The sequence below is a fragment of the Pyxicephalus adspersus genome, chromosome 1, assembly GCF_032062135.1.
Source record: "Pyxicephalus adspersus chromosome 1, UCB_Pads_2.0, whole genome shotgun sequence".
Classification (NCBI taxonomy): Eukaryota; Metazoa; Chordata; class Amphibia; order Anura; family Pyxicephalidae; genus Pyxicephalus; species Pyxicephalus adspersus.
In genome coordinates this window covers 145349284-145363526 of record NC_092858.1, presented here as the reverse complement: position 1 = coordinate 145363526, position 14243 = coordinate 145349284, and positions in this window count along the sequence as shown.

Genomic DNA, 14243 nt, shown 5'->3' with positions numbered 1-14243 from the left:
CTGTAATTACAGACACACAGATAAAATAACTATTTTCAGAAATTTAAAGCAGATAGATTGATTTAGATCTTTGTAAAGAATAAGGAATTGTGTATTGCATTGCTTATTTACTGCTGGTATTAAAAGTGTGCCTATACAATGGTAACACTTCTTAGTTTTACTGCAATAAAATAATTTTCCTCCTTTATTGTCTGCCCTAAAGCTACCAAGTAAATCTGTACTTTCAGATAACCTTCAGAATCCAGAGCTGTTCATTAAGGGAGGTAGACACAACCAGATATGTTACTAATGTGGCTATTAATTGACACTTCCAAATATTTTTTGATGTGTCATTAATATTGTGTATTTTTGAAGGCATGTCTGGTTGGTTGCAGTCAGGTTGGAAATATATTTTTTTATTTTGATTCAATTTGGATCTTGTAATTTCATTGGATTGGGAAATATTTGGAAGTAAAAAAAAAAATCCTAGCACCATCATATTGCACAGCGCTGTACAAAGTCCATAGTCATGTCATTAGCTGTCCCTTAATCTAATGTCCCTACCAAAGTCACATGTCTTTAATACAGTCAAGGTAGGGTCAATTTTTTGGGGGGTGTAGCAACTTACCCTAACTGCATGTTTTCAGTATGGGGGTGGAAACTCACCCAGACTCAGGGAGAATCTACAAACTCCATGCAGATAGCATTCTGGTTGAGATTCAAACCTGGGATCCAGCACTGCAAAGGTTAGAGCACTAACCTCTGAGCCACCGTGGTGATAGATCAAATACCTTTATTGTAACAGTTTAGAATTTTATCAAAAACATAAAATATTGTAAATGTAATTGTTAAACAATAATAAACATTTTACCTATTTAAATATATAAGGAATATTTTGCAAAATATGTACATATTTAAATGGTTGTATTATTCCCTCTATGCTGGGTTTTCTATTACAAAGAAATTCTAGATACAAATCTAATGGCTTCCAATTTAATCAGGCAAACAACTGAACTGTATAAATACAAGGAAGTCTTTTCAATTTACATTATGTTTTGTCATTGTCATTTATGTGAACAGCTGCAATACATGTTCAAAAGTATAAATGATTAAATCCTATAGCTGTATGGAACTTTACTTTTTTTCCATAAAAAATGGTATGCAATTATATGTGAGGGGGATACCTTAAAGCTGAACTCAAGGCAATTAAAACACTATTTTATGCAGGGAAAACCATTAAGTATTTTTAAAACCTATTTAAGTATCTGAATTTGATTTGATATCAACCTCACATAATCTTTGTGCAGCAGAGCTCAGGGTGTAGGAGCAGCACGGTTGGCTCAGCAGTTGGTCACAGATTCAAATCCTGGCCAGGACACTGGAATTTGTATGTTCTCCCTTTGTCTGTGTTTCCTCTGGGTACTGCAGTTTCCTCCCACATCCCAAAAAGCATGCAGTTAGGTTAATCAGCTTTCCCTAGCATACTTCCAACCTCCCAACCTTATATCTACATAAATTCCAGCAACTCTTCATGTCCTTTATTTGGAAAGGTAAACGCCCATGCATAACCTTTTACTCATTACTCAAACCTAAAACTAGGGGTGGTGCTGGTGTACCTGACATCTCATATTACAGGGCAGCTGTACTAAGAGGAATAGTGGACTGGTTTCACAATAGAGACAAGAAAACTGGGTGGTTCTAGAAAATGCATTATTTTCATAAGATCTAAGATCACTACCATATTCTGCATATTCTGTAGATTCTGCACTGTTAACCCCCAAACTTCCCTCCCTAAGCTGACTTTAGATCTTTTGCATATTTGGGATAATCTTTTACGAGTGATTTCGGAAGATTTCCTCAAAGATAGGTCCCATGACTCCCTTGTTTGACAATCTGGCATTCCCCCTGCAATGAATGCAGATCGATACTTAATATGGAACCTCGATGAGCATAGACACCTCTGTGATATACTGTCCAGTGGGATCCTCCCATCTCTTTCCTCCCTGAATATCTGAGATTGTGGTAATTTGGCCCTATTATTTCAGTATCGACAGCACTCTTCTTTCATGTCCACATATAGAGATAAACACATCTTTCATTGAAACCTGACTGCTATGGAGGCGATACTAAAGTCCTCTGACCACCCATCTCATACTGTCTCCCTATTATATGCTATCCTTTTGTTGGGTTCAACGTCTAACACTTGGTTATACACTAGATATTGGGAATTGGATCTAGATATGTATATCTCTGATTCTGAAAGGCAGCAGGCCTTTATCTTGACACACAAACTTGCATTGGCATGTAAAGCACAGGAGACTAACTATAATATCCTCCCCAGGTGGTATAGATGCCCAACAGATCTATATTGTTTCTATATTGTTTATTGATCACAATTGTATATTGTGTGTATTTCCCTCTCTGCCTGACACATGTTGGCGATGCCTATCGTATAGGGGCTGTATGCTACATGAATGGGGGGAATGCCCGTCTATCCTTCCCCTATGGGATACAATCATAACAGTTTATAATGTAGGACCTCAAAATGGTGGTATTATCCATGATTCCAGGTTCGGTTAAATCTGCCAAAAAAAGTGTGCCACACCTTTTTTTTAACAGCAGCCAGAGCGGTTATTCCCAGGTTTTGGAAACAAATCAACACTCCTTCAATGAAGGATTGGTTTGTGGAACTTGAGAAGATTAAGCATATGGAAATGTTGGTAGCTGTGGATGAAGATCAATATGGAAAATATAAATTGATGTGGTCAACTTGGGATTGGTTTAAGGAATCTCCTCAGCTCCAGACCTATTTGTCATTAAGTGTCATACGCCCTTTGGCATTGATATAGCGAGATTGATATTCAAGGATTGTTAAATTTATGTACTCATCTGATTCACTCAATGATTTGGCCTGTATATTATTTGCCTCATTTGCCCCTATCTCCCTATCCCCCTCTTCTTCCCCTACCTTGCCCCATACCCACTACTCCCTCCTCCTTGTTATTCCCTTAGGACCATATACTTGTGTGTGTCCCCTAGCCCCCCTCCCTCTTTAGGCCTGCTACAATTCACATTTTTACGTGAATGGCTTGTCATAAAATTTTCCCTTCCATCTTTATGAATAGGGTAAATGTTCTTGACCCATTAGACATTTTCTGTAACTGATTGTATGTTCTTACTCATGGACATTACCTCTGGTTTCTTTGTACGATTTTGTACATTATTTGTATGCTATATCCACTTGTTGTACACATTCATGTTTATTTACCCATGTTTATTGTTGTATTTTTGTTATAAAAATTTTAATAAACTTTATTGAAACAAAAAAATGTCCTTAGACTGTGTTAATGACTATGGTAGGGACATTAGACTGTGAGCCTCTTTAAGGGACAGCTAGTGACATAAATATGGACTTGTTAAGCGCTGGTTAATATGTTGGTGCTATATAACTTATTAGTTTGCTGCTTCTCTGGCCCTTCTTACCTTGCCATCAGGGACAGAACCTAATTGTAATATTTACCTGCAGAAGAAATATCTTTATCTCCCAGATGACTGTGCTGTGTTGTAAGGCTGTGTAAATCCTTTGACAGGTTAATAAAAACAACAACACATTATTTTTAGACATTTTTTTATTGTATGGCCGTTTTATATGACAAAGAATGAGAGTTGTATTACAATACATTTGAAAATAAAATAATTTACTAAGGATTTAGTTTTGCTACTTGGCTTATCTAAATGAAAAGCTTATTTGAAAGTGACAGTATCAACTATTTTCCCTTTTTCTTGCTTGGTGAGCTGTGTTTGTATCTGTATGTTTGAATTATTGTATTGCTCATAAAACATTCAGCAGGTTGCCTCCAAAAGTGTATTCTGGCATTTGAAAAAATAACAATACAACAAAAACACACAATGGAGCTACAAAATGTAATCTTATGCCTAAAAAACATGGTGACTAAATGACTGGTAGTTCAGGAGAATTTATTTCTTTTCGATTCCTCTGAATATATACATGTGGATCTGTCTGATATGGGGAGATACATGCAATTTAGGAATCCAGGCATTGATTAACTGCATGGCACTATGCAGACAGGAGAATTATGCATTGCTTGTATTAAGGAAAATAAAATAATCACAATTCCCTGGTTTAATAATTTCCCAACAGTCTCCAAGCAAGTTAAGAGCATTTGTATGAATATAGTATGCATCAAATTTTCCTGGGCATTCCAGGTTGCTCCTATATCCTAAAAACATACTAGTAGGGTAAACCCTGGGATGCCCACCTATCCCTGTCCCAAAGCAGGTGCTGCAACCCTCTCCCTTCATCCCTTTCACATCCCAGGCTTTAGCTATGTACATATGTGCAATGGTTCTTATCCGTCCATCCATCCATCCATAATTGGCTCAAGGCTGATATCGGACGGGAATATGGCGTTTGTGCAGCTCTTGTCGTCCATAGTCCCAACGATCCATGGATGACAGATGAGAACTGATTGTAATGAAAGTGAGGGGGAGATAGTGCAGTGGGGTGCCGCTCTGTTGTTCTCCCCCTCCCCTCTCCATGGAGCAAAACGCGCTGTATGTAGAGCACTCGTTCATTCATTGTACAGTCGTGAAATATTCTTTCCGACAACAAATATTGCACGTGTGTTCTTAGCCTTTGACCATCTTGATTGGCTGGGCCAGGAAATGGTGACCCTAACGCAGACACATGGGAGTTCAATCCTGGCACCTGCAGGGCAAACTGGAATTACCGGGTATTCCAGAGTATGCTCAGGTCAGTGAATCTTGACAGTTAGGAAACAATTAAAAAGGTAACCATATATTGCTTATCTCTTTCGTCTGCCTTTTGCTAAATTTGTAAAGTGGTAAACCTTTGGATATGTTAGGGCTGATTGTAAGCTCTTCTGAAAGACAGTTAGTAACATGACTATGGATTCTGCAGAAGATGTTGGCACTTAAAAAATGCAAAATAATACTGGTCAACAAACAACTTCTTGCCAAACAGAATAAAGTCATTTTAGGTTGTGTTTGATGCACAGATTCCAAGTTATTGGTTTTTCTAGTTTTTGAAATAATGACCTCAATAATAACCTCATAGAAAACTAATGAAACATGAAAATTAAGCAAAATAAACTAGATATGCCTACATATACAAATTTAAAATTCTGAAATACTTAATGTCAATATATTCTATATTCAGTATATTTACAGAACGAATCACAAATATGTAATGGAAAAACTGCATTTGTATGATTTCCTTTTATGCTGATGATCAGGACAATCACATTGAAGCCTCCAGCAGTAGTCTGCCATCATGTGTCTATCCCATCTGCCCTGATACCTTCCTTCCATCACCTTTATATCTTGATGGAACCTCTCCCCTTTTGTTCCTCACTGAAATCGCCAAGGTTTTCTGGAAATGTTTGCTATGGAGATAGTGTACCTTTATGCTCATAGTAGCACGCAAATTTTAGGAGCAAATTTTGTACCAGTGCAATTTTGTGCTTTATGGTTACCCAAGAAGTTCTTGACAAGCATGACATAGCTGCACTAGGCAGAAGCTTTAGTATCAGTCATGTAACTTTGAAAATTTGAATCATTTATCAGTTTCTGAATCTGGGGTCCATCAAAGATTTCTGCTTTTAATTTTTCAGTACTCACTCCAGGAAAGAATCTACAAATGTATTTGAAGCAATCACCGTCCTCGTTCAGAGCTCTAACAAATTGCTGCAATGATCCCCATTTTATGTGAAGTGGAGGGAGAATGATTTTTTCTTTGTCAGCTATTGGTTAGGTAATGATGTTCACTGCACCTTTTTTCATGTTTTCCATTGGAGGTCATGTCACTTTTTTTCAGTGATCCTGCTATGCTCTACTATCCCACAAGCAGATGGAACATGGGTACTTTGTGTATCCACTTTGCGGTCCCCATTTTTAAATCAACACATATAGACCATTGGTGTTCATGATAGCAAAACTTTTGTAAGACCATTTTGGTATTTTTATATTCTTCTTTAAGTTTTGCGTGACCAATTGGAATTGATGCATAGCAGTTGCCATTATGCAGTAAAACAAATTTCAAACTTCGAGTGGAACTGTCTATGAAAAGCTGCCAGTCTTTTGCTCGGTATTTTGGTACTCCCATATGGGCTAGTAGTCCAGGGATGTTATACCAGTATACAAAGTTTCCATCTTCACTGAAATATGGTAGGAGTGTCACCTCTCTTGTCCTATAAACCGTTATTTTAACTGTTTTAGCTCTTCTTGGGAGAACTGCTGGTTTGATGAAGCACTTTTTTTATAATCTCTTCCTCTGCTAACTCCTGGATTACACTCCAAACCCTGTATATCCTCCATATCCGATACAATATTATCAGGGAGTGTACTGAACATGGGTATGGGAACATCAGCACCATGCGGCACAGGTCGTCTTGGTGATTCCCAATCAGGGTACTCCCACTTGTTTTTCTTGTAACGATTGAAACCTTTTACATTCACAGCACAAAAACAACAATCATTATGATGATTTTTGGGCTCTCGCCATACTATAGGTACACCAGATTTCAAACTTTTAAGTTTTCTATTTTTCCACTGACGTAGACACTCTACACAAGCTTTGCATATCATATGGGGAGCCCAATACTTTTTTTGGTGTTTTTGTTTTTTTTTTTTGTTTTTGGTGAAAATATTCACCACAAATGTAGCAAAATACATTAGGGTGATTTAAACAACTTCTTCTTGAAGAACTCATATTTCTGTAAATGAATGATGAATGAAAATGTAAGAATAAAAAGAAGGCAAATGAAAGTTTCATAAAAATATTGCTACATTTAATATATAAAATGCAAAACATCGGTGTAAACAAAGATTGATATTAATATGCTATGTTAACATTTGTTGTTGGTAAAATCGTCAATGCCGATTCCTGTATCACAAGAACTAGAGCCAATTCAATGAAACTGATATCATTTCTGGATTCAGCAGACCTGAAATACACTATATATATTGAAAAAAACTTGGCAACTGATTTTTTTTTTTTTTTATCATTTCACTCAATAAATAAAAAGAATAAAGCACATTTTTAAGTCATGGCTATGTACAAATGTGATCTGAACTACAAAGCAACAGTGTAACACAATTGCAACCACAGAGCTATCTCAGGCTACATCAACTGCTTGAGGGCCTCCAGCTATGCCAGCTGTGCTTCCAACATAGCATGGCTCTGTTGACACCAATAACTATAAATGAGCCCCTTTTTATGACTTTTAAGGACACTGAATGACAACCTGGCAAACCAACATTTTTAAAAGGAAATCATCAATATCAGACATTACATTTTTCCTAATACAGATTTTCTTTAAAGTAAAGCTACACATAAAGTCTGCAACATCTCATACGGAGGCTCAGAGGCTGGTATGCTATCATAAGGAGACATTTATTCAGTAATTAGGAGGTAAGCTGACATTTTCTCTGACCCATTACCTAGAGCAAAAGGAAGAACAATTTAAGCCGTTTTCCTGCTTATATAAAAAGCCGCAGACTTCATTAGTAGAGAAATTAAGTGCTGCATGATCATTCATCCAAACAGATTGTCAAGAAATGGGAAAACTTAGCCAAGACTCATAATAGAAGCTCTGGAGCGTTGGTGTTAAACCACAATTTCAGTAACTTTTATTGTTGCGGATTCTTCATTTTCTGCTTTTACAAAGTTGTAAGTAATAATAACATAAAGAACTTGGTTGTGATGTCAGGTAGCTCAGCTGGCTCCCTTTATTGCTCTAGGTGCTGTTTATGGAGGTGTATCACAGAACTGCCCAATGATGTTAGAGGAAGGTTACCTGCGGATATAACACAGCAGTCTGAAGAAATAAATGATTCTGAATTGGGCATTTGTTCGTCTCAGAAAACTTCACTGCCCGCTGATGCTAGAAGGTTACATGCAGACATAATGTGAGCATTTGTTCATCTCAGAATGATCATTTGTATGAAGGATCTTAGCATACAAAAGTTGCTGGAAATATTGATCTGCACAGTTGAAACTTTTGTGACATTTTCCATCAGACTAATAGGATTTTCACGCTTAGTTTAATCTGAAGACAATCATACGTATAAAGTGTATACATTTCCTGTACCCAGAAACATCAACATTGAAGTTAAAAATTGTCCAAACAGGTATAAGGGGAACGGGAGCAGGCGTTTCATGTGGCAAGACAAGTAAAGCTTTATAAACAGCGTTTCTGGATATATATTAGTGCAAAAAAGCGTACATCATAATCCTGTGAGTTTCAAAAGAGATCACAGAAATTAATAGGATGCCACCCAAATCTCATTTGTGGGTTGAATCATTGATCATACTAGACAGAATTACTCCCATTACCTCTAAGAATTAGACAATATGTCTTGTTTGCATTGCAGGTCTCAGGAACCAACGCGTTTCGCCCTATGGGCTTTCTCGGGGGGTTATGAGAATAATACAAAACACGAATAGGAGTAATATGGTAAGGTTAGCGTAAGTGGTATTAAGAAGAAAACCAGGAAAATCTGGGTAATAGTAATGGAGTATCAAATACATTTGAGCAATGTAACTGGCTCTACCAAGTTGTGTTGGCCTCAAAACTATGAAGGTATCATAAAATAGGAGACCAATCAACAACAGTTTGAGGAACCCCCTAGCAATCTCTTAGGAGACCCTTGTTGAGGATGGTTGATTTACAACTTTTGTCAAGTTTTATTGCTGTCTCTCCCAGTGGGCAGATTAAACTCTATTTATTTGTTCACATGATAGTTGTAACTAATAGAGGGGTAATCCAACATTGTGAGTTCTCATCATAGCAATAAGCAAGGGCAAATCTCCAAATGGGGATATCTGTCCTGAGGACAACTCTCTAAGATAAAAATGTTCACTTGAAGTCCATTACACTAATTTCTGGTTGTGTCTTTAGGGCAAGAAGTGAGGAGCAATCTTCCTAGAAAGGGAGTTTGGGGAGGTAAATATACTTTTTCTTAAATAGACCCTATGAAAACAGCAATACTATACTTAAAATAGAAAGCTTCATTTTGGTAACAATGTATTGGCATTAGATTAATTTCCCATTTTAAAGTATTTGGCCAGCTTCACACCTTTGCAAAGCATTTCATTAAGGGCTATACATTTTGAATGGGGTTCCAGTGCCACACCAATGTTTAGGCAAAATTGCAAACTACAAATTATGGTTGTACAGTGTTGTGTTGTAGAACACTCCAGTTTAGGTGTGCTGCTTCAGTACTTTTGGGGGCTATGCAAATTAAATGGCAGTGCATGCATGAACTCTTACTGTTTTTTTAAATCCACTGCCACCTTTTCTGGAAATTACCACCCTTGTAATCTTTTGGCAACAGGTCTCATTTCTACCAACCAAGTAATGGCAGGTGTGAACAAATCAGTTTATATATGAAAAGTGTACTAATACATAACCAATAGGAATGTAATTTGGAAGCTAATTTTTCAAATTCATCTTTTTCATAGAAAACTTGCTGCTCTAAATCTGCTGAAGCCGAGTGGTGCTTTCTGCTTGTACAGTCAGCTACTTGAAAGCAGAGTCAATCAGTACTAGCAGATGTCATCTATGTAATGAGATTGTTTACAAACTTACCGGATTCTGCAAGCCCCATTTCCAGAACCCGCACTTATGTATAGTTGCTCATATTTAAATCTTCTATACTATAAACAGGTATGATTGGGCTTTTACAGACTTGCCAGTTATGGGGCAGGTTATCTATTTAAACCCCCCCGGCGATATTCCTGAGTGTGGCTCGTTGTGGGTTTTATGTATCAAAAAATAGTATCCCTGAGTGTGTTTCATGTGTAGCATTATAAAGATCCTACCTGCTCCCCACGATCCAGCGGAGTCCTCCAGCAAGGCTGGCCAGCTTCTGTGTCCCCTGGCATCACATCAGCGGTGTGATCAATGGGATGCGTGAAGCGGGGGTACGCTGGGGTGGCGTGGCCTGGTGGGAAATTTAAACACACATTAATAAAGTGATAAAAAAAAAAAAAAAAATGAATAAATAATACTAATATAACAATAATATTGCACCCTTGTTTGGACAGATTTCAGTGGTTTTGATTTGATCAAATTAATAAATTAAGTTTATTGTTATTATGTTATTTTAATATTTTTTATAATTATTTTTTTATAATTAATTATTATATTATAATTTATGATTTGTGTTTCAAACTTTATCAAACCCTGGAATTATTCCTAACAGTTACAAGCCCACAATATTAAACAACATATTTCCATGCAAAAAATACTGACATAATCAGGCTGCCAGGGAGGTTAACCAGCTCTGTACATTGCGGGTTTTGTACATAGACACATTAACCCTGATGATTTGTGTCTGCAATGCTCGGGGAATACCATATTTTAAATGTGTTTTTTTTGAATGTTGCTATACAATCTGGGCATGAGGTGTGAGATGTGGATATTATATAGGAACAAGACAGGAGCAGCAGAAAGTATGGAGCTTTTTTAACTCCATACTGTTCTGCTTCAATACTCTAAGCCATCATTGAACTTATACATGTTTTTAATATTTATTCTTTCCATCAGGACATGATTGCAATCTTTAGGAAACAAAACTTTAACACTTATAGTAGGAGAATGATTAAATTAGGAAAGTTGTTTAAAGGAAATTTCTATACCTTCAGTACAGTTGACCTTTAATCAATTACTTATACCATCCTGAGTTCTGGTTGGACAAGTATATATCAAACTAGTGAACTATACAACCTTTTCTACAAAAGTGTCCCAACCAGGGTCACCCGCTTGAATGCTTTCAGGGGCAGCCCTATTCAACCCTAAATGAAAGCTGCACATATGGCAGCCTACAGAACAGTATGGCTCATACAATGGTAAAAATGGGGATATACTGTAGCACCCATATGAACTAAGAATAGGATTTTCACTGGAGAGAATGTGTGGTGCTGGCCAGGGCTGCACAGTGAAGATTGTTGGATTGAGAACAAAGGTAAGGATTTGTCAAGGTGGGCAGAGGCAGTGGGGGAATTGAAAAAAGGGACAACTGCATCAAAGGTAAAGTGGTTTTAGGGACAATTGTTTGTTTACCTTAAATGTTTCTAATCTGTACCACCCCTCCTAAGGCTATGTACACACGTGCAATACTTGTCCTTGGAAAGGATCTTTCACAATCCTTTCCAATGACTAAGGAGTGCTGTCCATACAGAATCTGCTCTATGGAGAGAGGAGGGGGAGAACGATGGGGTGGCACCCCGCTGCGGTCTCTCCCCCTTTACTTCCATTAAGATCGTTCGCCCTCCATCATCCGTGGATCTGCCAGGGCCGTTATTTGGATCATGGACAAAGAGCGTTGTACACACGCCAGATTCTCATCCGATATCGGCTCTGAGTCGATTATCAGACAAAAACCATTGCACCTGTGTACGTAGTAAGTTTTCAACCCCAGCTTTTTACCAAGTTTTGTAGCAGTGCTGCAGTGCTTCTTCTCAATGGTTATACCTTGTGAATGTGTTTAAATTGGAAGTAGGAACAACTGTTGATGTAGATGTCATAATGTCAGAACACAGCTTGCATTATTAAAGGTAATTAGTTCGTTTAGATGGGAGGGGGCTAATAAGGGTAGTTAAGTGCACTGAAAATGTATCTGAAAATGTACTCTTTCTCAAAATGCCCATTCGCACAATTATGTACATGAATGTATGTGCCTCATTATTTCATCCTTTTAATTGGGCTTTCACAGTATAGCACAACAGTGTGCATGAGCTTTAAACCCTTAGACCCACAGGCAATATAGTAACCTGCTGAAATTATGCTGTACATGCAAAGTATTTTACAATAGTTACCTAACTTTCATTAGCACAGGTATAATCATATTGTTTAAAATGCCACTTATTGTCAGAGGCCTGGAATTCTGGGTAAAGTTGTGTTTCTTTACTATAATGTGCTGCACAAGTTAATCATTTAACATTCCCACCAATGCCCTACAGCTGTCTGCAGCACCTTTGAGGGTAGAATAATAATGGAATATCCCTCACCATTCAGCAGATCTCAGTTACACTACATAAGATAACTGATGAATTTAATTAGTGGAAAAGGCCAGTACACATAGATTAATGTGAACTTTGCAGTTCATTTCCTTGCTACTGTTTCCTAAGGTTCAGAAATGCTAGGTCATCAAATTGATATCTTGACAAAATACATTCTAACTGCTCAGTTTTAGGCAGGCCTGTGGTTAGCAGATGTGACATTAAAGACCACAGAATAGCAGCTATCAATGCTTGGATACGTTGTGTACTTCTTATGTGTTAAAGGAGCTCTTGATAGTGTAAATCTCCTATGCAGCTAGAACAGACTGGTTTTCAGCTAGGTATGACCTTCAAAAAAGTAAAATGGATAGTAAAATCCATGCTTTCCTTTTTATAAGCTGCCTTTGACATTTGAAACCATTTGGTGATGTTATCAACAAGACAGTAAAAACATGTCTTTCCTTTAAATTTTTCCAAGAAATCTGAACTAATAAATATGTTTGAAAAGATAAAATAACACATATAAAGTTTTTGATTACTTAGAAAATAGTTTATTTAAGTAGTTTAAAAAAAAAAATGTTAGCTTCTCCTTAAAGTGGAACCAAATGTAAATGTATAAATGCAGGTGAGCAGACAGGTTACTCAGAAGGGACAGGTGATATCTCTTCTGCAAAAAAACAAACTTACCTGCCTGTTGGCAAGTTTTTCTTTAATGTACACTGAATTGCACATGATCCTATCTGGCTGCATTCTAGTCTGGCCAATCAAGATTAGTGAAGATACCAAAACAGAAAATGGACATGGTGAAGATGCCGATGCCTACAACAGAGTGTGGAAAGGTGAATTTAGTCCAGGCAGGTAAGTTTATTTTATTGCAAATACAATAGCTGACGGCTTGGAGTTGTCAGTCTGCAATAGGAATGCCGTCATTTGTTGTATCTTTGGGTAGGACAAAATAAATAAAATTTAAAATATGGTAGGTAAGTAGTTAGTATTCTTGCGTTACAGGGTTGGGATTCTGGATGGTATTTCCAATACTTTGTATGAAGTTTGTATGCTCTCCCTGTACTTGTGATTTCCTCTGCTTTACACACCTATTGGTCCTCCTGTGTGAACATGTGTGTATGACTTTGGAATGAACATTAGATTGGAAACTGTTCTGGGGCAGCTATTAATGTATATGGTTCAATTTTCTCTCTAAAGTATTGTTAAAAACAAAGCCAACTGTATATTGGTCAGTTAAAAAAAACTGCAGCAAACGATTTGAAAAGTTAACAGTATGTTAACCCTTGAAGCACAACAAATGGTATTCATTCAATCCATGCTTGACACCTATGAGGTCATGATAGCAAGTGGCAAGGGATGTTCAAGTGAAATCAACTCATGACCTAAGTATTGATTTTAAGTCAGTAACAGAAGCTCATGAATAGATAATGCCAGATAATTGGCACTTTGAAAAGGTGAGTCCATCAGTGGCAGTTATCAGAATTCATTTATTTTTAATAAAGTACTACAAACAAAACAAGAAAGACAAAAAGCATTCATATATTTACATATGTAGAGTAAAATGGTAGAAGAGGAAGAAGGAGTTAATAAAAAAAAACTAATTAGGGTTGAGAAAAGGTAAATAGGAATTTAAACAAAAATAATATTTCACTTTTTACAATAACGTTTATTAAAACTAAAACACATCAGAATATTTTGTTACAATGAATTTATGAATGAATTAATTAAACAATAATTTCTGATTTGTGAAGGAAAATATTAAGTATACTGCAAGGTTTTTATTGTTTTCTCTATTGTATTGTTTTTTTTACTTTATTGTGTCTCTAATGCTAAATTCAGATATGCAATGATTTGTGGTTACTGCTTCTTCACACCTAGGCACACAGACGAGAACCCTAAACTAACCAAAAGGAAGAAATGGGGGCTATAGTGAGCAGTTCAGTACCGCTAGCTACCTTGCAATGTAATAGGATGAAATTCTGGTAAATTAAGAACCAGCATAGTGAATGGGGTGCCGAGTGGCTGGCAAAGTGACACTGATCCCTTTGCCAGTCTCAGCTTAGCCTAAAGAAAGAGATTTACCTATGTTTTTCTAGGTCCCTTCAGGAAGTGCGAGGTCATCTCCCTAATGGGGACACAACAAAAAGTGTCTTGCATTCCCCTCATACTCCAATGATAGGTGAAATGGAGCAGGAAGCATGTGCAATCATCT